Source organism: Panicum virgatum, chromosome 2K, assembly GCF_016808335.1.
Source record: "Panicum virgatum strain AP13 chromosome 2K, P.virgatum_v5, whole genome shotgun sequence".
Taxonomy (NCBI): Eukaryota; Viridiplantae; Streptophyta; class Magnoliopsida; order Poales; family Poaceae; genus Panicum; species Panicum virgatum.
Window position 1 is genome coordinate 45,511,259 of NC_053137.1, and position 25,821 is coordinate 45,537,079.

At 48.6% G+C, this 25,821-nt stretch overlaps 1 protein-coding gene, 1 long non-coding RNA gene and 1 pseudogene across 15 annotated transcripts in view; 2 read left to right on the top strand and 1 right to left on the bottom strand.

Annotated features, from left to right (window-relative positions):
• The window catches only part of LOC120695697, a 34,284-nt gene that overhangs the window by 1,429 nt on the left and 7,034 nt on the right, over positions 1–25,821 (bottom strand). The window lies entirely within an intron of this gene.
• LOC120695699 lies at positions 921–8,796 on the top strand. Of its 13 annotated transcripts, none has more exons than XR_005683809.1 (7): positions 921–1,090; positions 1,260–1,340; positions 5,962–6,091; positions 6,174–6,266; positions 6,678–6,900; positions 7,664–7,740; positions 8,457–8,796. It is a non-coding gene; the product is annotated as an uncharacterized LOC120695699 (long non-coding RNA). The 13 variants fall into 13 exon arrangements; XR_005683810.1 differs by having other exon boundaries at positions 921–1,086; XR_005683804.1 differs by having other exon boundaries at positions 921–1,340; positions 6,667–6,900.
• On the top strand, positions 13,329–24,958 carry LOC120695698 (annotated as a pseudogene).

Below are 25,821 nucleotides of genomic sequence, written 5' to 3' on the forward strand. Positions count from 1 at the left end.
AGAAGTCTAGTAACAACAACATTACACAAAGGTTGATACTGATCAATATTTCCTTGCCATTATGTCCGCTTTATCTTCGGCCACTTCTTACATTATCAAACCTGAGAAGGTATATTGTTCTTATAAACACAATTATATTAATTTTGAATTTTTTATCCACAAATATGTAACAGCAATTTTGAAACTGCAGCTACCCTATCAGATTTCTTTTCTTTGAATTGGTCATCAGTAATGCTAATGCTGCACCTTGAATTATTGATTATACTTGATTATATATGAAATTTTTTTTTTGCGGCATACCCTATGGTGCAATCCTAGATCCACCGCTGCCTGACGAAGCGCCGTCCGAAATGGACGTTGTCCTCCTCGCTGCATTGCACGTCGTGTCGCTCCGTCACTACGATGAACTCGAGGAACTTGGTGCCCCCGCGCTCGAGGACGCTGGTTACTATGGAGCCGATGGGGTTCAGGTGAGGATCCGTCAGGTAGAAACGGAGGCGCAGGACCTTGATGGCGCGTTCGGTCATGGGAGCCAGCAATCTCTTTACTGTTTCGGTATAAAGGCTCATCAGGCTGTTGAGCTGCCTCATCACTAAAATCCCTGTTCGAGGTCTGAAATCGTCGACGCGAAGATAAAGATTTGTTAGCAAATAAGGAAGCGGCTTCCACTGTGTCGAGAGTGTACTAGCCCGTATCATGGTTCTCAAGTTGAGGCGGTGCATCGGAATGGTTAAAAGTAACTGCCCTGTGCTCCTCTCCCCGCACTTCACGGGACACGCGGCGGCACGCGGCACGCCTGCAGTCATTTTTGCGAAACCGCCCTTCTCTTTTCTTAAAATTGCATCGCAGTCCTTCCACCCATCCTCATCCACCATCTCCTCCTCTCCTCCCCAGAGTCGTCGCTCTCCCCCCCCCCCCCCCCCCCCGGTGCCGTGCGCCGCTCCCCGCTCCCGATGCCGCCCCTCCCTGCCCCCCTCACCACGGCGCTCCTCTCCTCCGGATCCGGCGAGGGCCGCGGCTGCGGGGGCAGCGGCTGGGCGAGCAGCGGCTGCAGGGCCGGCGGGGCACCCCACCTTGTCTTCCGGTGTGGGTGACCCTTCTCTCCCTCCCCCCTCCTCCGTTGGTGCTGGTGCAGCGGCGGGGCAGCGGCCTGACGGCCCCTTCCCTCTCATCTCTTCATGCACTTCTCTTTCAGCTGCTTTGAATCAATCGTGCCTTGACCTAATCCGCAGCTTCTTGCTCTTCCTGTGCAAGTGCAGATGCTGATATGGATTCCGCGACCTGCTCTGAGGAACGCCCATTGCGGCAGCCTTCTTGGGTTTGAGCCGAACGATCCCAGGGTGAGCTTGTCCCTCCTCTATTCCTTTCCATGTGTTTGCAGTTGCCCTAGATTAATCATCTGACACGGGCTTTGGTATCTATTTCTTTTCTCATGTCATTCACAAACCTTTCTTTTACCTATCTTACATCGTCAATTATTAGTGTTGGCTATTCCCAGAAATGTTTGGTAGTGTTGGGTCATCCCGTGTGGTGAGGATTTTTTTCCGTTTTAGAATTTTTTTTGGAGTGCAGATGGCTAGATTTGAGATCCTTGCAAACTCAGATCTTCTATAACTAGCTCATGTCTTTTAGTGAATAATATAAGTAGAAGTTCCATCTCAGGTTCCATCTTCTATAGTAATTATATTGTGTTCTTTGTAAAGCTTTTGTTGGAAAGAAGACCTTCTGCTGTCACTGTTTTATTTACTTGTAGAAGGAACAAGAAAATTTTGCTAGCAGTAAGGCTGCTGATATTCTCATCTACCTCAGGAATACACTGAATCACGGGTTCTTAGCTAAAGCAGCAGTTGTTAGATATAAACTAACCACCTATTCAGAGTTATGAGGCCTCCAAGCATAGGTGGACAGCCATTCCTTCTAGCAGCATGCTTGCTTGTGGAAATACATTGCTTGAACAGTGTTTAGGCCGATCTGATATAAACCAAACCAAAACTGTGAACACATTGCAAAACCTCTCGCTTTTATGGTTCTCAGTTATCAAACCAATTAGGATTCCTTAATGTGGTAGTGAACCAAACATTGTTCTCAGTGAAGGGTTGTGTTTATTGGTTACCCATTTTTGTGTTTAAACTATTCTGAACTTTTCTAAAGAAAACTATTTCCATACACAATGGACTGGTCCGGCTGGACGGGCCACCCCCCATAATTTAGGCCCCAGTCAGGTACGCCTTCTTTGTTGAGTCATGTGCTGCTACTGAGTTATTGCTTGTCTGCTTTAGAAGTTGTGATCGTCCTGGAATGTGATAACTGAAGCGTCCCCTCATAAGAGAAGACTTAAATGTGATATAAAACACCAGTCCCAGGAGGCTGATGTCACATTTATTACATCAGATAGTTCATAACCGTACAAACCTTGGAGGACACTCGATACAGATAATGATAATAAGTAACCAGGCTACAACATAGCACCAGAGCGCGACCCACATGGGATCCAGCTCGGGCTCAGAGTATCGCGACAGCGAAGGCATCTCGACAGGGCCGGTTCCACAGGCAAGGTTGGGTGCAGAACGATAACCCTACTCAGCGTCGTCAGGTACGAAGTCTGGGTCTTCCTCTGTAAAAAGTAAGAATGGGGTGAGTACAAACGTACTCAGCAAGTCCAACCACACCCACGGAGGGGGTTATATCAGAATAATATGCACAGGTAAATCAAGGGTAAGGTTACGGTTTAATTTGTAGAAAGCTAAATTTTATGCAGGGGTTTATTTAGCAGAAAACATTTCAGAAACCAGTTTTTGTTTTGAGTAACACGGAGTTTAAGTTTTAAACTGCTACCGGACTCCCCATCCGTCGTAGCACACGGCACAACTGCCGGACATTGAACCAAAACAACTCACACCAGCCCATCCCGATGAAACACTAGTTATGTGACCACACCGTAACTCGCCCAATACCGTGGGCACGGCTATTCGAATAGCTTTTAACTCTGCAGAGGTGTGCAACTTTACCCACAAGCGGGTACCACAACACGAGCACCGAAGTGTCGGTGTAGATCCCGACATAGCCATTACCCACCTTAGCTAGACCTGACTAGCCATCACGGGATGCACCAAGGGGTCATCGACCGTTCACTTAGGTATAACCGGGCATAAGTCACTCGGGGCTTATCCCTTCTCCTTAGTCACCCGTTGCTCTCAGCTCTCCTGATGGCTATCAAATTAACTAGTGGGATTTATGCTAAGCCGTTGCCCATTCAACGGTCGAGTGGTTTGCACGATAGTGGAGTTAGGTGAGATGACACACCAACTCGGTCCTTAGACACGACAAGATGGATATCTCCCTTCTTTGCCCTGCCACATTGGCACGAGCACACCAAATGGCAAATCCGTAGAAATGCCATCCATCCCGTCTAAACTTTCTTTACAAAAACACCACATTTATCCCATCCCACACGCACACATTTTCTTTATAAAATAAATCGTATTATGAGTAAAGTCCTAAGCGTTCTAATATCGATTAACGTCCAAGCAAAATCAGACATTAATCTAGGTGGTCAAGGAATGGTCATCACAAATCAAGGGGTGGCTATCCAACCATGTTTTCATGCAAGCAAAACATATGCAATTTTATAAAGCAGGCCATTGGGTTGTGTTTATAAAAACTAGGACAGAAACATGCATCAAAGGATGGGATTGAACTTGCCGTCTTCGTAGCCTTCGGGGAGGTCCTGTCCTTCGGGCTTGGGGTCGCGGAACTGGTCCTCGTTCGCTTGCTCGCAGAACTGCTCGTCGACGGGCTCTCCTTCATTCACACCGTGGTCTACGACGCATACGAACAAACACACAATCAAGAAAAAGAAATAAAAGATTTATCGTTGAGCTCGAATCGGAAACACATAAAATATGGAGTATGGAGTAAAGTTTTCGAGTGGATTCCTAATGGCATGGCCGAAACTGAGTTAAGAGATACTTGGTAAAGTTTTGGGTTGATCAGAGGTCATTTGATACATGAAATAATAGGTCGTGTAAAGGTTCGGGGGTCGGATAAGGGGTCAGGGGCCTAGTTGTAATTTTTGGAAATATCTGGGTTGTCCTGGAAAGGTCTAGGATATATTTAGAATTTTGTTTACATGTAAAAAGGGTTTATTTTGAAATAGAATAAAGGGCAGGGTTTCTTTTGTAAGATGGCAAAAAGGGTGGGAGGTTTCTTTACTAAAATGGGAGGAGAGGGGGGGGCCTAAATGCAAAATAGCCACGCATCGCCTTCCTCCCGACGCCGAATAGAGGAGGCGGCCTAGGGGCGTCGGCTGCGGTCAATCCGGCCGCTCTGGCCTCGGGGGCGACCGGGGACCGGGGAAAGAGGGAGAGGTGGTTGTGGGGAACCGATCCCCTGCCTCACCTTGAGCTAGGGTGGCGCGCAGAGGCGGCTCGACGGGAGCGGGCGGCGGCGGTTGGGGGAAGTTGTGGCGGCGGCGCTAGGGAAGCAAGGGAGGGCGCTGGTGGTGGCGGCCGGAGTTGTGAGGCGATGGCGACGCCGAGGACCTCCTTATATAGCCGAGGAATGGCGGTGGCGAGGCGGTGGAGGGGAGGGCCGTGTCGGTGGCAGTCCGACGGATTTGGCGGGGCTTTAATGGCGCTCGACCGGCTCCTGGTGTCGCGACGCGGCGTGTGGCGGTGGCGAGGGCATCGAGGCCGTCGTCAGGCACGTGGAGGTGGGCCGCGAGCTGTGCTCGCCGCGTGCGCGGGCACCCAGGCGGCGTCGCTGTGCCGTGCGGCGCGGGGAGGCGCGTGGCCCACGTGCACGTGCGTGGACGTGTAGAGGAGCAGCGCGCGCGTACGGTCGGCGGTGATGGCGGTGCTGCGCACGCGGCCCCGTGCGCGCGTGGGCGAGCGGCGGGCTGCTGCGGCGGCGAACGTCGCGACGGTCGGAGCACGCGCGTGCGCCTGCACGTGCGACAGCTCTCGTGCAGTGGCAGGGGCGCAGGCGTGGCGGATGCGCGGCCAGGGTGGAGCACGGCGCGCGGGGCGAGCGGACAGGGGCCGGGCGTGCGCGTGTGGAGGCGGCTGGTGGCGACCGAGCGACGTCGCGGCGTGGCGTGCGCGTGTGCGCGCGCACGGTCGGCCGGGGCGGCATGCGGGCTGGGCAGGTGGGATGAGCGTGTGCGCGTGAGAGCAGGGTGGCTGCGAGCGGCGTTCGGGGCCGGGCGTGCTCGGCGAGCAGGGGAGGCGGGGTTCGGGAGCGGGGCGTGCGTGAGGAGGGTCGGGGCGGCGTACGGTGGGCACAGGGCGTCGGGGTGAGCGCGTGCGGGAGAGGCAGGCCGGGTGCGCGCGGGCTGGGCGACGCTCGGGCGTGCGGGAGCGAGGCAGAGGAGGGAGAAGGAGAAAGGAAGGAGAGAGGGAGAGAAAAAGGAAAAGAAAAAGAAAAAGGAAAAGAGAAAAGAAATGGAAAAAGGGAAAAAGAAATAGAGGAAAAGAGAAGAAAAATGGGAAGGAGGGAAAAGGAAGGAGGGGGGGGGAAGCGGGTACGCGCCGGCGGCGATCGCGCGGTGCGCGGGCCAGCGGGCGGCGTGTGCGGTCGGGTGCACGGCCGGGAGCGGTGGTGCGCGAGCGGGGCAGGCGGGCCGGAGAGAGAGGAAAAAGAGAGGGAGAGATTCGCGGCGGTCGGATGCGACACGTCGCGCTGGATGGGTAATGGATGGGACGTGCTTTGAAATCGGGTGTCGGGTTGTTCAGGAGAAATTCTAGGGACTAGGGTTCAGGGTTTAAGGGGGAGTCGAGCTCAACGACAAAGAAAACAGTTTTAGCGCACGATTTAATTTAGTGAATTTTCGGGATGTTACAATAACTTAGCACTAATGTTGGCAAATCTGAGATAGGGTGGTTCTCCATCATTGCATTTCTATTTGTTCGAATCCATGGATTGCATTTCTGTTTGTACTCTAATGATGCAGTTGGGGTATAGGTGTGCGCTCTTATAGACTTGCAAAATTTTGTTCCTCACCTTGAGACTTAAGTGCGAAGGAACGAAGGGCTCATCCTAAAGGATGTAAATTCCCATGTGATTGTTCAGCTTATATTGCACTAATTTATATGTAAGCCTAAATCCTGGTATTCTTTCAGCCCATTTTATTGTGGTCTTATTTATTGTACTCAGGAGCTTCCTCATGTAATCAGGGATTCAGGGTGACCCGGTGAAAGAAGAACTAGAGTGAAGGGAAGAGAATTGGAACTATATGGCTGTTCAACAATCAGTACAGCTGAGAGAAGGTAAATTCTTTTGCCCATTTTTCAGATCAGACAAATTCCCTATTCATGCCTCTGTGCTCATTGCCTGTTTTCAGCATGTAATCTTTGCAGAAGAGAGGTGGAATATTGTATGTGTGTTGGTGCAATTATTTTGCAGGACTGCAGTAAAGCATGCACTTTGTTAATTAAATCATCTTAAATTCTGGTGTGATTTTCCCATCTGGATGGTAAACTTTGATTTTCAGCTAAGTGTTTGTTCTTTTTCCAATGCGAAGTAATGGAACAAATTAATTGATATGCTTCTTATTTATCTTGAAGAATCTGGTTAAAGTAGTAAAATTGAACATGCCCCTCCTTTCTCTAATGAGCCTTTCCTTTACTTTCTCCATGCTTATGTGAAGCTTTCAATTTTCTGTTGAAGCTGTGCCACAGGTTGCAAGACTTAAATGCGAGAAGCCAGAAACAAGGGTCCATTGGTTACTCAATTAAATTTGAAGATACTCCATGTTTTCTAAATTCCAAGAAAAGATTAGTCTTTGACTGACTATCTGAGCATTGTATGGGATTGCTGTTTCTTTCTCGTATACCAAAAAAAAAGTGCAGCAGTCTGAACCTTTTCTGATCAGAAGCATTACTCTGATAAAATAAAATACATGTAAGCTTCTACCCTCACATATACACTGCTTAGATGAATATTATTTCTATCAATGCTAATCGCTAACCTGCATTTGTGATTCACACTGCTCCTGTTTTTGGATGTTAATGAAGTCCTTGCCTACAGCTGTTTTAGTGAAGTAGGCAACACATCAAATTAAGTTTTGTGTGATTTCAAATTCACCTGCGGTGAGATTAACTTAGCTTGCCACAGCAAACAGTAACAGTAATTATTTGGAGCTAACTCATGGGATATGACAAGCAATCCTTTCTGTTGTTTGTTCTAATTGTTTGCCTAATTGCAACTACTAATTCGTTACAACTTGAGATTATTAGTAATTGTTTTGTTCTCCTGTTGGAATTAATTTGTATCCACTTGAGACTGAGTACAGTAAAAGAATAATTGTGGCCAGTGATGCATAATAAGGGCCATGCTCATGCCTCCTTTGGTTTCAGTTATAAAGAACCTAACCTATCTTGTTGCCTGTATATGGAATCGGGATAGCAATTTTATATGTGTTGATCACTCAATGTTAATATATTCTGATATGATTTGATTTGAGTATACTGTACAAGTTTCAGCATGCTTGTTGGTTTATCGTAAGTATTTTCTTATTACAATATAAGCAAACTAACCTTCCTAATATGTATAACTAAGTGGCATTTGAATTACTCTTATGTTACTCTATGTAGACTGATATGTAGCAAATGAATGATGTTCCCTTCAGAAGCCTTCTTTCTAATTTTGGTGTATCTTGACACAGGACAAGGCTTTGGTTGCTGCTGCAGATGCACCTGGTAGCTCCTCTACAAAGACATGGAAAAGCACTAGAAAGAAAAAGTTATACCTGTCAGCGACCCTATTTTTTTTACTTCTACCAGTTGCTTATTGAACATAAAAACCCATATTTGTACTTCTAGGTCCTGTCCATCCCCTAACAAGAAAGTTGCTAAGAAGATATTTACTGGTGAAGAAACTGCAGATGGCAGTGGTAGCAGTGACGGTGGTGCAGCCACCTCTGATTAGAACATGTACCTATCTACTTTCATCAACCTCCTGTATGTAACAGACCAGTGTTGAACAGTATAGAACTCTTGCAACTAAGATGTTTGTGGCATTCATACTTTCAACTAGGTTCAGTTTATACCAGTGGAAAGTGATGCAGCCTAGCTTATGAGTATTTAGTACCCCATCTGATATGTAAACAGAGAAAGGATTTTAAGGTAAAATCATTCAAGCTATATGATTAACTCATAACATAATCTGATAGTTTAGTTAACTGATCATAACGTGATATTTTTATGATAAGAAAAATAAGATCGACAAGGCATGTAACCACGCAATCTTGGTTAATCAAAGTGGCCAGGCGAGATAACTTAGCAAAATGTATTAAGGCGCAGAAGATAGAGAAACACTATTGTTACTATTTTGTTGATCTTTTTAATTAGCAACCTGCCGTCCTGTTTTTAGAAACCATACAAGTAGCTGATCATTTCGAAGTTGTTGTTACATGTACATGACAACATGCTAAACTTTAAATTATTATCCATTTGCAGTCCAAGCAAGGATGCATGAGCAGTGAAGCTCATGTTGCTTTTGTCTAACAGTTGCAGCCGGCTTTTGTGTGCCCTTGGTCTCCGGCAAGAAGAGTCCAATGCATGGGACCTGGAGCCTGCATTGACCTCAATCTGCAAACTGTGTAGCATGGTGTCTAGCTTTTGGTTTTAGGTAGTATTCAAAGCTATCAGCTAGGTTGTTTGGTAGGTATGCATACTTGTTGTTACATGTAGATTTATGGTGGTCGGATGTGCTGTAATATTGATGCTCCAAATGCCGGACAAACACCTGATGATAGGATAGAGTGATGCTGGGATGTAACCATGGTGATCAGATGTACTTTGATGTTGATGATTGTAACACCCGGTTTATAAAAGGACATAAACCGAGCAATCATATACGTGCCAGGATCAAGTCACACGTATATACAACAGAATGAACAGTATATCACATCACATATCACGTAAAAGATATAATAAAGCGAGTACGAAAGTTATTTATTACAATAATGACAAAATATCTGATACAGAGTATGCGGAAGCGTAAAACATATACGAAGTCTCTCGGAAGCTGAGCAGGGCGCCACAGGAATGTCGACTGGGAGACGAATGCCTAGAAGTCCTCATACTCCTGGCAGCTCTGAGTGAAGTCCCTCGCGTCGGCAGGAACTGAGCAGCAGTAGAGTGTCCCAAGAGGAAAAAGAGTAGAGTAGGCAAGAGTGAGTACACAACTTGTACTCAACAAGTATAACACAAACTATGAGGCTCTAAGGTTGGCTGACTCAACTGCATTAGCTTTTAGTCTTGGCAAAGTTTTATTAAAGCTATTTACTACGAGTTGGTGAATTACCATAAACCCAGTTACATAGTAATTAATCAAAATTAATTATGAACTACTGAGATCCAAACCAAATCAAGCCACCCGGGGAAACCTCCCTAACCAAAGGAAGATAACCCCACTAATCAAAAGGAGGATCTGGGCCGCTCATGACCGTGAGCACGGCTAGTATACCAGTTTTACACTCTGCAGAGGTTGCACATCTTTACCCATAAGTCGTGAGCTACGCCAGTTGTTCATCACACTTCCTTAGGTGAGATGACTAGCAAACTCACTACGAGGCCGTTACAAAGAATCTCGTTGGTAAGGCGTAACCGCGAGAGTTAGATCACGACGATGGGGCCCACCTCACGGGGGTACAAGCACAGGAGCGCAATCCAAGCATAGACCAAGCTGGAAGAGCAGGGACCATTGAAGCTTACCACTCTTGCCCCGCAGGTAAGTTACTCCAAACCAAAAAGACCTAATTAGTAAGTCAAGACTATCCCATTCTAGTCTTGTGGTAGCGCTGTTGTCCCAGGTTGTCGCTCTATGAACCGGTCCTTATGGAGAGTGGCCAACCAAGCACTAAGCACAGTGCTGGCCCCCTAAACCATGTTTCTAGAAAAACATATTTTAACGAGACGTGAGCCACTCAAGCACAACACAGAGGGCCACTCTCAGAATTAAGTTGCATAAACCATTAATCAAATTAATTAAAAAGGACCAAGTGTGTTATAGCGCAGCAACCTCGCACAACTAACCAAAATGCAACCCAAGGGATATATATAAAGGGTATAAAGTGGTTAGGAAATCCTTATAGGCATACAATATTAAAATGCAGTATGAGATTGTATTTAAAAGTGATAGGTGTTCATGTTATACTTGCCTTCCTCAAACTGCTCCTGCTGCTGCTCAAACGCATCTGAAGACGGCTGCTCCGGGTACTGGTACTGGGGCTCCTCAGATGGATCAACGTCTACTCTCGAACACATGGCCAAAAATAAGGCACAATAGTAAACATACATGCAAACAAATATCATATACTAAGAAACAGTACAACAATAGAAAAAAACAGCAAGAAAAACTAAGCTAGAACTATTCTACGCGTTACAATGATCGCGTGGACATAAAGAACGTCTAAAACGGAGCTAAAACGCAAAATCTAGGCTTAAAACAAGTTTCAGGGGCTTAACTGTAAGAAAAACAGTGTTTCTGGGGGTTTTCTGCAAAAACCGAGGGCCTAAACGTAATTAACAGTAGTTCTAGGGTCTAACGTGAAAAAATAGCAACCCTGGACGGCGGGTTCTATTCTGGGAAAGCTTAGGGGGGTTCGTGCAAAAATTCGGGTAGATCTACAAATACTTTTACACTGCCACAGAGTGCGGGTTGATTTCGGATAAAAGCGGGGTCTCTTTTGCAATTAAACCAGGCCGAACCGGTATCCTCAGATATCGGCCGCTGGATCGCGATCTGGCGGTTCATATCGGATTGGGCCGCGATCTAATCTAAGGCGTCCACTCGGGATTGGATGGATAGGATGAGATGTGGGCGCGGGAGGGTGGCGGCTCGCCGGAGCTGGGCAAAGTCAGCCGCCCGGGGCTGGTTTGGCTCCGTTTTTGGTCGAGAAGCAAGAGCGCTCCACGAAAAACCCATATAGGCACTCAGGATCAAGGATTAGGGCTCGGGCTTGGCTCGCCGCGGCAAGGGGGCGGCACGGCGCGGCGCCCGCCGGCGTGCGGGGTCTGAGCAAAAAGAAAACGCCACGGCCGAGGCTAACTAGCGTAAAAGGAGTAGGAGGCCTGGGCGGTGCTCACCGGGCTTGGATCTCGACGGGGAAAACAGTGCAGAGGCGTCGACGGCGAAGTCCGGCGGCGGCGTTCGGAGCTTCTCGCGGGTGAGGTCGATGCAGGATGGCTACGGCTTCTGGTCCCCACGAGTGAGTTCTGCGTCGCGCTGCGAAGCCAGGGAGGTGGTCAGCGCGGCTGGGGAAGCACCGGCGGCGAAGAAATTCCGCGGCGGCGTAGCTTACCGGCGGCGGTTTCGGTTTGAAATCCCGGGTGAAGCGCGGTGCAGAGGGCTGAGGAGATGACCGGGGATGTCCCTGGCACTCAGGCGGAGCTCCGGTGGTGGTTCTCGGTGGCCGTGGAGCAGCAGAGCGGCAAGGGCACGGCGGCGCGGAGCCCTGCTCTGCTCTGAGCTTGGAGGGCAGCGGCGGCTAGGTTTGGGGCGGCGCTGATGGGAGGATGGGGTTTCCTGGGGGTCGCGGGGTGGTTTAAAGGGGAAGCCGGGGGTCGCGGGGCGCAGATGGGGAAAATAATCTCCGGTAGTTACGCCGGTGAAGTCGGGGCGGCCGTTGCGCGGAGCGGAGGCGCGAAGGGGATAGAGATGACAGGCGGGCCTGGTGTGTCAGCGGGACGCGGGGGTCGGGCGAGTGCGCCGTGTGCTGGGCCAAGACGTGGGCCGCGCGTTGCGGGAGGGGAAGGCCGCGGGCGCGCGCGTGTGGGGGTGCTGGGTGGGCCGCGCGTGGAGAGCGGGGTGCGTGCTGGCCTGCAACACGGGAGCAGGCCCGGGAAAAGAGGAGTGGGAGCGGGGTGCCGGGGAGGTGGTGGGCTGGGCCGAGAGGGGAGCTAGTGGGCTGCAGGCAAGGAAGTAAGTGCGGGCTGGGCTGAAGAGGAGTTTGGGCTGGGTTGGGTTTTGGTTTTGGGTTTAACCTATCTCTTTCCTCTTTCCTAAACCAAACTAACTCAAACTAAATCTATTCGAATTCAAATTTGAATTTGAATTCAAAACCCTAGCACTCAAACAAAAAAACAATGCACCAGCATGAATGCAACAATAAATTTTAAACTTAGACAAAATTTTAATTACTTGTGGAACAAAATTAGATTAAATGCAAGACTAAACACAATAAACCTTAGAAATTTAAATAAAGCCAATTAAATTTATTATTAAATGCTGAAATTTAAATTGGGGTGTTACAATGATTGAATTGCTAGTCAGACCCCTGATAGATAGGATAGCTCGGTGCTTAATATTTATTATTCAGATGCCGGACATACATCTAACGGCTAGGGTAGCTTGGTGCTCGGATGTGCTGTAATATTTATGTTCAAATGCCGGATAGACACCTATGTTATCATGTTGATCATCGGTTTGCTACCAAATGTGCTGATTTTATATTGAATCCATCTTATATCATGCGTATGATTTAGTTGTTATTTTTTATTACCTTATGCTTACTTACATTTGATAGTTTAAATGGCAGGGCGCGCGCCGAATGTTCTAGTGATGTCAACGAGAATGTCGTCCGGGAGCGCACTGAGCCGATCGTCATCTTGGTTTTCAGTTTTCTAGTAATGACCCAGAAAAAGATAATAACCAACAATTAGGAAAGAGATCGCGCTGAACCAAAAAAAAGTATACTTGCCGTGTTAGGATTTTGTATGTAATTGATCGGCTGTTAAACGATATAGGCTTTGTTTAGATGCATAAAGTTTTGGGTGTAAAGCGTTGTAGTACTTTTATTTGTATTTGGTAATTATTGTCCTGCCATGGGTTAACTAGGCTCAAAAAATTCGTCTCGCAAATTATAGACAAACTGTGTAATTAGTTATTTATTTAGCTACATTTAATACTTTATGCATGTGTTAAAAGATTCGATGTGATAATGAATCTCGTAAAATTTTGAAATTTTGGAGGGAACTAAACAAGAGCATGATACATCATGGTGAAAAGTTGATAGAAGGTAGGGGGAGCCATTACACTGTTGTCCGATGGCGACGCCATGAGAGGAAGAGCTTAAAAAAAAACCGTACACCCGGAGCTGTAGGAATAAAATCGGTGACGTCCGGTGGTGATTTATGCCATTGGCCTTGGCCGCACGCGAAAGGAGAAAGGCTCCCACAGTCCCACGATTATGTTGGCTTCAGAATCGAATTGTACAATCCAACGGGAACGGATCTTCGTTTTTTTTTTGAATAAATAAACGGGAACGGATCTGAGGGCAAAACAGGCTGATTACCACACGTCAGGGAAAAGACCGCCACGTTCCCCGTGCGTCCTCTGCCCCGTCGCCGCGAGAGAAAAACAGCACGGCTCCCGCCCCCGGTTTTCCGCTCCGCTCCGCTCCCGACGCCGCCGCCGACCACCGACAGACCGAGGCCAGCTCCGATGGCGGCGGCCGCGGCGAGGCGGCTCCGCGTGCTCACTCGCCGCGGCTCCCTCTCGCCGGCGCCCTCCACGGCTGCGCCGGCGCCGCGGTCCCCGCGAGGTCGGTTGCACTCGAGCCGTTCGACGGAATGCCGCTGCTGTTTGCCTGCTGACCGCTGCTTCGTTTGGATGGCGCGTGCTTTGTCTTTTTCTTTAGACAGATCCGCGCGCGCTGTGCACGCTCTCCACCAGGCTGCGGTCCGGCGCCGGCGAGGACGAGATCGAGCGCATCCGCCGCGAGTTCGAGGACGCCAAGCGCAACTACCTCAGCATCCCCGCCGCCATCAAGGACATGCCCAAGATGAACCCGCAAGGTCCGGTCCGGTGGGGCTTCCACGTTCCTCTCGATTCGCGTCGCTCTTGAGCGCCAAAGGTCGATTTTCCTCAGACTTCACATTCCTGGGGCTGGTTGGGGTCTCCGCTTTTCAGGCATCTACGTGAACAAGAACGTCAAGCTGGATGACCTGCACGTCTACGGCTTCGACTACGACTACACGCTCTCCCACTACTCCGAGCACTTGCAGTGCCTCATCTACGATCTCGCCAAGAAGCACTTGGTCGATGAGGTTTGGCTGCTCTCTTTATTGGGCGGCACTGATGGCGGATGGTGCACTGCACTTATTGTTTCTGAGCGAGGGTGTCACGTTTTCTGCAGTTGAAATATCCAGAGAGCTGTTTGAAGTACGAGTATGACCGCTCTTTTCCTATCAGGGGCCTTTACTATGACAGACTCAGGGGCTGCCTTCTCAAGCTTGATTTCTTTGGTTCTATTGAACCAGACGGTTGCTTCTTTGGGCGGAGGAAGGTAATACACTCACTACATTGTTCTTTGTCATTTTCCCTGAAATGGTGCATTCTTGAGCTGCTTTTCGTAATATATTTAGAAGTTTGTTAATACTTGATGTTATTTGCTTTCTGTGTTACTTATCTTTGGGATATCCGTACATTAATATGTAGGTTCTCACGAGTGATCATTGTGTTTGTGATTGGTTGCCGTGTACTTGTTGACTGTTGAATTCAGACTTTGGCCAATTTATTTAGGTAAATTTCAACGCTGAACATAGATTAGGTGTGTTGACGGTTCTAGAGAATTTATGTACTATTTTTATGCTTGTTCTTTGCCTTCTCCTACAATAATTACATTATGTAATCTATGTATATTGACAGCCTATGAATACAATTTCTTATCACAATGCTTGTTAATCAGCTGAGTTTGAGTGAGATAAAAGAGCTCTATGGCACAAGGCATATTGGCAGAGACCAAGCTAAGCCAACTTGTTGGGCTGATGGATGTCTTCTGTTTTAGTGAGGTACTTTTGAATTAATCAGAGCCTTAGTTCCATTCCCTTCTTTCTACACTGCATCTATTTACTTACAGAATAGTAAACTATCAGTGCCTTATAGATATGCCATGTCAACTAGAGCACCGTATTATCAACTAGTTTGGTTAATGCTTTGTTCATAGGTTAATTATACTTGATCAGTTCTGTATTTATAGAGAATCTTCTGTGTGTATCTGATCATCCTTCGAGGGCATTTAGCTGTGCATGTAGTTCTGACCTAGCACATGTGGAGCAATATTTTGCACTTGTAGACGGGATGTAGTATGTATGACATATTAATAATTAGCGTTATTATGCACTTATTTTAGTATCATGTTCTGTGTTTAATTGAAGTGATTGTTGGGACATCAGATCTTGCATCTAAACTTGCGTTTCCATAATACTTTCTAACTATGAGATGTTCCCTCCCTCACAGGCATGTCTCCTTGCTGATATTGTTCAACACTTTATAGATGCCAAGCTGGAGTTTGATGCCTCTTATGTATATGAAGATGTAAATCAATCGATTCAGCATGTCCACAGAAGTGGTTTAATTCACAGGCAAATTCTTTCTGAGCCCCAGAAATTTCTAATAAAAAAAGTAGGTGGCACTGCTTTTGCTGGTTTTCTATGTCTGAAGTTTCAAATATCAATGATATAACCTGATTCTGCTTCTTGTCTTCTGGCATTCTTTCTGACATGTAACTCGGATTGGTGCCTCATTTGTGACCTGTGATGAATAAGTCTTAGCTTAAGGCACTCTCCAAAGCTAGCAGCATTGTATAAGCTGCACATAGAATCCTGTGATGTCACCCATGACCTATATTAGTGTATGAGGTCAGCAGTGACATATAGTTTCCTTAACTAGCAAGTATATCTGCTGTGTGGTAGCAGTAGTCAACTTAGTTTTTTCCACTTCAAGCAAGTAGTAAGTCTACATACTTGTAGCACTATAAATATGCCTCTTTGGGCTAGCAATGAAGTAAGCTTTTCTGCTTCTAAACTGTCATTTGGTACCAGAGCTAAAAAATTCTGAGACCTGTGCTCCTTGCCGTCTTGTCTTCTTCCCTGTCTTGCTGCTGAGAGAGTGAGGCGCCATGACTTCAGCTCCAGGCGATGTCCGGTTCCGCACCTATCGCCGCCGTTCCCCTTCTCCACCACACCGGCGTGGCAGAACGCAGAGACATACCAAAGAGGTGGTTGTCCAGCGCGTCGTGAAGGAAGCCAGCAGCACCCCTTACCCGCAGCTCACTCGCACAAACTATGAGGACTGGAGCCTCTTGATGCGGGTGAAGCTGGAGGCCAGAGGGTTATGGGATGCAGTGGAGCACGGCGATGCTGACCGGCAGGAAGACCGGATGGCTGTAGACGCCATCCTCTCTGCTGTGCCGGCGGAAATGATTCGGCCGCTGGCCAGCAAGCGCACAGCGAAGGAAGCTTGGGAGGCGATCAAGTCAATCCATGTTGGCTCTGACCGTGCAAGGAAAATGACCTTGCAGCGCCTCCGCCGCGACTGGGAGCTGCTCTCCTTCCGCGACGGCGAGCAGGTTGACGACTTCGCCCTACGCCTCTCCGGGATGATGAGCTCGCTCTCCATTTATGGTGAGCAAGTCTCGGAGCAGAACGCCGTCGAGAAGCTGCTCCGAGTGGTTCCAGACAAGTATGCGCAGATAGCTCTGTCTATCGTTACGCTACTTGACACCGACACACTCACCATTGAGGAGGTGACCGGGCGCTTGAAGATGGTGGATGAGCGCCCTGCAGCAACCTCTTCCTCGGCGGAACAACCTCAAGCGGGAGGCAAGCTGTACCTTACTGAGGAGCAGTGGGAGGCACGCTGGAAGGAACGCAACTCCGGTGAGGGGTCTTCTGCTGGAGGCTGGAGGACCACCCACACCGGCCATCACCGACCGCCACGCAAGCAAAAGAAGCAAAGTGGCTCAGGAGGATACAGGCCGCCCCGCCACGATTCCTCTCGCGATTCACCTCGCGATCAGAGGCAGTCCTATCGGTGCCTCAACTGCGGCAAATACGGCCATTGGGCCAAGGATTGCCGCAAGCCTCGCAGGGATCGGGCCAATCTTGCCGAAGAGGAAGATGATGGCCCAGCGCTGCTCATGGTGGAGGTCTGCGCACCGCCGGAGCAGAGCACTTTGCTCTGCTGTTCCAAAACAGAGGAGGCGGACGCTTCTTCACCAAAACAGAGCACCCCTGCTCTGTTCAAAATCCATCTGGAGGAACCTCGCGCCCAACTCCACCTCAACTCTGATGGCGACCGCCATGCTGATAGGTGGTACCTTGATACCGGCGCAACGAACCACATGACTGGCCGGCGAGATGTCTTCTCCGAGCTCGACCAAAGCATCACCGGCACGGTCCGCTTTGGCGATGGTTCGCTGGTGACCATTGAGGGCCAAGGCACGGTCGTCTTCTCCACCTCCAGCGGCGAGCAGCAAGCTCTGACAGGCGTCTACTTCATCCCGCGCCTGAAGAGCAACCTCATCAGTGTTGGGCAGCTTGATGAGAGTGATGCCACGGTGGAGATCAAGCGTGGGGTCATGCGCATTTGGGATCAGCATGAGCGGCTATTGGCCAGGATCGAGCGGGGCTGCAATCGGCTCTACACCCTGCACCTCGACATCGACAGGCCTCTATCCCTTGCTGCCCGCGCCGACGACAACGCCTGGAAGTGGCACGAACGCTTCGGCCACATCAACTTCAACGCCCTGCAGCAGTTGGCGAAGAAGCAGATGGTCTACGGCCTGCCAGCAATCGAGCACGCAGATCAGTTCTGCGACACTTGCGTCCTCACCAAGCAAAAGCGGACACCATTCCCGGCTCAGGCGAAGTTCCGCGCTGAGCACGCCCTCGACTTGGTTCATGGCGACATCTGTGGCCCCGTCACGCCTCCAACTCCCGGCGGCAAGAAGTATTTCTTGCTGCTAGTCGACGATTATAGCCGTTTCATGTGGCTGCTTCTACTGGAAGCGAAGAGCGACGCACCAGCAGCCATAAAAAGGTTCCAGGCTGCAGCAGAACTTGAAAGCGGGAGGAAATTGAAGATCCTACGCACTGACTATGGTGGGGAGTTCACCTCCCTCGAGTTTGGTGACTACTGCGCGGCGAAGGGGGTGCAGCGCCATCACTCGGCGCCATACTCGCCGCAGCAGAATGGCGTTGTGGAGCGGCGCAATCAGACCGTCATGGCGACGGCGCGCAGCCTGCTCAAACAACGCAGCATGCCCGCCAAGTTTTGGGGAGAAGCCGTGTCAACTGCTGTGTTCCTCTTGAACCGAGCGCCAACCAAGGCGCTCAATGGCAAAACGCCATATGAGGCATGGTACGGCAAGAAGCCGGCCGTAAGCTTTCTCCGCACCTTCGGGTGCTTGGCGTTCATGAAGAAGACGCGGCCTCATCAGTCCAAGCTAGAAGATCGCAGCACTGCTGTTGTCTTCATCGGCTATGAAGCTGGAACCAAGGCATACAGGGTGTTTGACCCTGTGTCCCAGCGCGTCCACATCACGAGAGACGTGGTGTTCGACGAGAAGAGGGGCTGGGACTGGAGCAAGATGGAAGAATCAGCAGATGGCGAGTGGCGGACCCAGGAGTTCACTGTCGAGTCAACCACCATGATGTATAATGCTCCAGCACCTGCTGCTCCAACACCAATAACAGCAGCATCACCGACTCCAACTGATGGGGGTGCAGAGCAAACAGCTCATACACCACCACCAGCGCCATCTGCAGCACCTATTGCAGAACAAGCTCCGGTGGAATTCGCCACACCACCACCTGATGCTGAAGACCAGCTTGATGCAGAGCACAGCGACACGCCTGTGCGCTTCCGCCGCCTGGACAATGTCCTTGGCGATGACGCACCACTGCCCGGCATGGCGGAGCGTGAGCTGGCTGAAGGTGAGCTGCACATGGTTTCATCACTGGAACCTGCATCTTTTGCTGAAGCAGAGAAGAAGTTGGAGTGGCAGCAAGCAATGAATGAAGAAATCAGGGCAGTCGAGGAGAACAAGACATGGCGGCTTGTTGAAATCCCACCAGGACATCGGCCAATTGGGCTCCGGTGGGTTTACAAGGTGAAGAAGGACGCTGCTGGCAACATTGTTCGCCACAAGGCCCGGCTCGTCGCCAAGGGATATGTGCAGCGCGCCGGCATTGACTTCGATGAAGTGTTTGCGCCGGTAGCCCGACTTGAGTCTGTTCGGCTCTTGGTCGCTACAGCTGCACACGCCGGCTGGTCACTCCACCACCTCGACATCAAGTCGGCTTTCCTCAATGGTGAGCTCCGAGAAGAGGTCTATGTCGAGCAGCCGCCGGGATTCACCATCAAAGGCAAGGAACACCTTGTCTATCGGCTGGACAAGGCCTTGTATGGCCTACACCAAGCACCACGCGCATGGAACATCAAACTCGATGCCAGCCTGCTGGAACTTGGTTTCAAGCAGTGTGCCTCTGAACATGGCATATACACACGTGGCTGCAGAGATCAAAGGCTCCTAATTGGGGTCTATGTGGATGATCTCATCATTACCGGCAGCAATCCAAAGGAGATTGAAAGATTCAAGGCAGAGATGAAGGCAAAATTCAAGATGAGTGACTTGGGACTGCTCTCCTTCTACCTTGGCATTGAAGTGAAACAGGAGAAGGACAAGATCACCCTATCTCAGTCTGCCTATGCTGCCAAGATCCTCACTGCTGGTGGAATGCAAGGCTGCAATCCCTGCATAGTGCCCATGGAGCCACGGTTCAAACTGAGCAAGGTTAGCTCAGCACCTACAGCAGATGCAACCTTGTACAGAAGCATTGTGGGGAGCCTGCGCTATCTCACACACACTCGACCTGACATCAGCTTTGCTGTGGGCTATGTCAGTCGCTTCATGGAAGTCCCAACAGCAGAACACCTTGCTGCTGTAAAGCGCATTCTGCGCTACCTAGCAGGAACTCTGTCCTATGGGCTCCAGTACAAGAAGGAAGAAGAAAAGGAGAACATGAAGCTGGTCGGCTACACTGATAGTGATATGGCTGGTGACATTGACACTCGCAAGAGCACGAGTGGCTGCATCTTCTTCCTCGGCAGCTGTCCTATCAGCTGGTACTCGCTAAAACAGCGAGTTGTGGCACTCTCCTCATGTGAGGCAGAGTACATTGCAGCCACTTCTGCTGCCTGCCAAGGCATTTGGCTGTCAAGGCTGCTCGGGGAGCTCCAAGATGAAGAACCTGCTCCCTTTGAGCTAAGGATGGACAACAAAGCAGCAATCGAGCTGTGCAAGAATCCTGTCTTCCATGAGCGCAGCAAACACATCGACACAAGATACCACTTCATCAGGGACTGTGTTGATCAAGGGAAGACAAGGGTGAGCTACATCAACACTAAAGATCAGCTAGCTGACATCCTAACCAAGGCATTGGGAAGGATCCAATTTGAAGAGCTGCGCAGCAAAATTGGCATGATCAAGATTGCAAAACTAGAAGAAACCAAGACTTAGGGGGTGATTGATGAATAAGTCTTAGCTTAAGGCACTCTCCAAAGCTAGCAGCATTGTATAAGCTGCACATAGAATCCTGTGATGTCACCCATGACCTATATTAGTGTATGAGGTCAGCAGTGACATATAGTTTCCTTAACTAGCAAGTATATCTGCTGTGTGGTAGCAGTAGTCAACTTAGTTTTTTCCACTTCAAGCAAGTAGTAAGTCTACATACTTGTAGCACTATAAATATGCCTCTTTGGGCTAGCAATGAAGTAAGCTTTTCTGCTTCTAAACTGTCAACCTGCAGAGCCAGGTGTTCCGTTTCTTAAAGATGCTAAGAGAGAAAGGAAAAAAGCTGTTTCTTCTTACCAATTCACCTTTCCATTTCGTGGATGGAGGGATGCGTTATTTGCTGGAGGTTCTTGCTAAATTTAAATCTGCTTTGATGTTTTGTCCATGCTGTTTAGCATTCAAAAGCAAGATTTTAAGGCAAAATAGATTTCTATCTGATCGATGAATAACAGATATATTTTTATATGACCTTTTTCTTACTTTCTGAGATCTGACATGAGCTTAGATCAATGAATAACAGATATATTTTTATATGACCTTTTTCTTACTTTCTGAGATCTGACATGAGCTTCTATCCTTTTTTTTTGCGGGCTAGTTTTTTGTTGAGAATGTGAAATCATACTTTAACTGATCACATGCAACTCTTTGCACTGCCTTGTCATGTTTTTTTATACTAAAAGTGAATATTTTGCATATAAACATAACACAACCTTCCTTTGTTTCTAGCTTTCAGTAAGAGTTTGTTGTATTCTACTTAGGCTATTTCTTGTCTAATAGTATAGGGGATACTGTTATTCCATGCAAGCGACATTCTTTTTATTATTAGTTTTGTGTATTTTTGGTAATGTTCTAGACAAGTACTGTATTCCAAATAGAAAAGTATCATGTCAGTATATATGGCCAGTTGTTTTTGCTCACTCACAGTTCTCCACTTGACTTTCACACGTGCTGTTCTTAAGGCGTCGCCTAGGCGACGCCTAGGCGACAAGGCGTGATTGGCAGCCTGGGTGTCTGCTTCGCCTTGGTCGACTGCGTATGGCGTCCGCCTTGCGCCGAAGGCGTCGTCTAGGCGTCCATAGGCGTCTCCTGGGCGTCCAATTGGATGAGGCGGGCGCCATACGTGAGGCCCAGGCGGGAAACAGGGGAGGCGCGCGGGAGACCGAGTGCGCGGGAGGAAATCGAGCCAGCGGCGGGAAATCGAGCGGGAACCGAGGGCGGCGCGGGAAATAGAGGCCGGCCGCTTGCAATCGACGCGATTTGGGAGGGAAACGGAGAGAGCTGACCTGTGGATAGGGAGGGAAGAGAAGAGGGCGGCGCCTGGAGCTGACCGTCCGCCTGCGCCCGTCCGAGGCGGACCTCGCGCAGCTCTCCGCCGCCATCGCGGCTGGGGAGGACCTGGGCCCCTTCGTGCGCCGGGCGTTCGCGTGCGGCCGCCCCGAGCCGCTGCTCGCCTCGCTCCGTGCCGCGGTGCGGGACCGGGAGGCCGAGATCAAGGAGCTCTGCCGCGCCCACTTCCACGACTTCATCCGCGCCGTCGACGACCTCCGCTCCCTCCTCGCCGACGCTGACGCGCTCAAGGGCTCCCTCTCGGCGTCCCACTCCGCGCTCCTGTCCTCGCCGACGCCGACGCGCTCAAGGGCTCCCTCCGCTCTCTGCTGCTCGCCTGGTCCACGACGCCACGACGCCAGCCCTCTCCTATGGCTAGGTAATTTCCAGTGCCCTCTTCTCTGCTCTATTCTTAAGGCAGCACAAAGCAACATCACATGCTCTGTTCTTAAGGCAGTACTTTGTGCTGTGCTAGCTCTAGCTAATCAATAAACAAAGTGATCCCAGCTTCTGTGGAGAGTCCAGCTTCTGTGCTAGCTCTAGCTAATCAATAAACAAAGTGATCCCAGTAATCACATGCTCTATTTAGGTGATGGTCTCACATGGGAGCTTGTTGATGGAGCAACTGGTGCTTCTCAATCACTCCAAGGTCGCTGTTTTCCAAGGAGAGCTCACAGAAACAGCCGTGGTGATCCAATTGTCTACAAGCATGGTAGAAGTAGAACTGCTACTATTGATGAAGAAGATGAGATTGATGACCAGGAGGAGGAACACCTCGGTTCAGACAATGAAGAGAGGGAACAAGATGATGATGATGATGAAAATGTGACCGACAATGAGGACTCTCCTACCAATGTTGCTGCAGAAACGACAAATGATGCTCCCACCAATGAGTTCGATGATGGCTATTGAGAGATGAGATCCGAGAGGTGGGAGTTGAGAGATTTTAGACTTACAGCATGCTGCTTTTGTGCACTACTTATATTGTCTTATTTAATGTGGAGTACTAGAGTCTGAAATTGTGGACTAGAACTACTATTAATTATGTCCACCAGGCTCTAAACTTATGGGCTGATGTACTGAACTAATGATGTTAGTTATGCACTTATGCCGTGTGATTGTATTGCTGTGTTGTGTGTTCATGCATTCCTGTTGACAGTGTCCAGTTTTTGCACTTAATTTCTTTTGTTAGTCTTTGCTGATTGATTCATTGCTCATTATTTGTGTAGCTTGCTACTTGGGAGAAGAGAATGGATGGAAAGAGCAGCAGCAAAGGGGAGAATGGGTGCTACAACAGCTCAACAAAGGTATGTATGTGTGCTACTAAATTATGTTGTCATTGTATTCTAACATATGTCTATGGCGTCGCCTCGCGACGCGCCTTACGCGCCTAGGCGTCCTTAGAGGGGTGGGATCGCCACAGACGCCTCACGCCTTAAGAACAGAGACGTGCAATCGGCTATCCTAAGCTGATCTTGTCGTTTTCCGCATCGGCTGATCCTGCCGACACGCTTGTTTATTACACACCCGCATTTAATATTCTTTTGTCGTCTTTTGTATCGGCAGGCACTGCCGATACGCCTATGTGAGAGATATTCAGAATCCCAGCCGATACACTCTCGAATTTGATTTTGTTCTATCCCTTGTCAATTACAGGTCAAATTGACTGGCACGCTTGGTTGACTTTCCGAAACTTGGCGAACACTTGCCCTCGGATTCCAGTGTGTTAATTTTTGCGTCAACAGCTTGCACAGGCAGAATTTTCTGAAAGCACTGTCAAAGACTTCAAAAGAGGTTTCGAATTGTACTTAATGATGCAATGTGCTTCTGGATACTAATCTAGTCAGGTTTGGTTAATGGAAGGTTTATTTGTATGCTATGCAGTGCGAAGGTTTGTTGAAGAATGAGTACACCAAATTTCAAGCGACGCACGATTTTAAGTTCTGCAAAGACAAAGCGGCACACATACAGAATTTCAAAGGTATCCCAGATAAGAGATAAGCAGCAACCTATTGTGATATGCGATATTTCTTATCATCTCTCTTTATCTATGTCATGCTCAAGCAGTAATATCCTTATAGAGTTACAGTTTCATCTTGCACATGTCATGCTTATGCAGGTCTCAGAATATCCTAACCGTTTCATCTGAAATATGGCATGCTTTGATCTTGATGTCCAGATATTACCTGGCTACAAATGAGTTTTGCAGTTTGCCTTGTTTTTTATTATCAGAGGGAACCTATAGACAATTTCACCTTGGGAAACTTCAGTCTGCACATATGTATAATTTGCTAGCATTATATAGCTACTAAAATGCCGTTCATCCTACTTCATGTCATAACGTGAAATCATGCACTGTGCTGTGCCTATAATCATGCCGTTAATCATGCACTCTTCCTGAGTTTCGTGAGATAGTTTTCATCAGTTATACTCATTTCAATTGACTTATCTGTCTGCTGTTTTCTGCACCTTTTCTCAAAGATTGAAGATGATAAAGACAAATTGCTTATGCAGTATGAACTACAAGGTAAGTAGACAGCTTGTTCCTTCAGTTGTGTCTATGAGTTCGTTGCTCTAACATTGTGCCATTTACAGGGAAGAAGGAGAAGACTACTCCGTCTGAACCCGAGAAAACATTTTCAGAGAAGATAGCAAATGCAGAAGAATCTCTGAAGAAGATGAAGCAGGTATATGTTAGAGCATGCATTTGCAACTTAAATATCTGGTTGCTTATGTCATTAACATATCCCATAATGGAAACTAAACTTGGATAGTAAACTAACCATAACTAATTGACCATCTTTGCGTTCATGTTTCACACGATGACAAATCGATCCACATTCTTCGCAAGTCCATCGGCTCATTTTTGGGTGGCAACGTGGTCAAGATGACGACTGAAGCTGCTCTCACCTAATGGATTCTTTGAGATCTATGTGGATAATATGTTATTGGAGAGAATATATCAGTACATAGCGGCGACAAATTAAAGTCGGAGTTGATATGTTGACTGCACGGCTCACATGTTTAGTTTTCATCGGCTCGAGCTATGCTGTTCTGAAGCACGATTTCTCATCGTTTTCTACCTGGTGGGTTTTAGTTTTGGGCTTAGTATTTTGCATCAAAATGCTGAGGTTGTGCTATAGCTTGGACTCGCATTTTCTGGGAGCAAAACGCTACAAAACTTAACTTGCTGTACTTACTGGCTGGGATGCTCGACATCTGGTCAGTATTTGCTCGTCATGCCACTGTAAACCAAGTTCTCCTGTATCAACAATAACATATATAATATACTTGTCATTACAAATTCATAGTTTCTGAATGCGAAAGGAAAATAGCAGGAGGTTCACAACTTATACCGCGCTGGGAAATGGCTGAGATCGAGGCAATCACACACGTAAACCATGGACGGAACTGTTGGTCATGTTGAGGCACGCTTTCGGATCGTGGCAGTGGCCTGGTCGGGTCCTTGCACGTCCACCATGGAGGACTAGTGCACGCCTTGCACCGGAGCCACCATCGGCCGACGCACACCTTGCCACCTTGGACGTGTACGCCGCCCCGCATTCGGGACACTTGGCCGCGCACTGGAACACTTGGCGCCCCGGCACGGCGGTTGGCTCCTTGCTCGCCGGGGGCTTCTGCCACGGCGGGCTCAGCCACTCCGGGCAGCGTGCGCACTTCCATGTTTTAGAGTCCTCAACTCTTTTCTACGATCAGCTATTATTACCGTATATGCTCCGTATTGCGCCGAGCTGCTCTACAACGGTTGGAAGGCTGCTAAGAAGCTGCTTGACTCAACTGCTGCTAGGAAATTTTTCCAACAAAGATCATATCTCATACCATTCAAATAAAAAATTATGTTCTCCTACAGTTTATCATAAAAAAGCAGCAGCATCACCATGTTATGACTTAGAACATTACTAAGTGTACCCCTTTGTGAGATAGAATCAAACTAACTCTGTCTTCTACTTCATGAAAATAATCTCAACCGTTATGTCACACTATCAACTGAAAAAACACTTGCAGGGGACCCCAATCACTGTATGATTTGTGCAACCGCCAAGAAGCTCCAAAAAAGTGCAAATTCTAAGGCCCTGTTTGGGGGAGCTTTCTACAGCTTCTAGAACTCC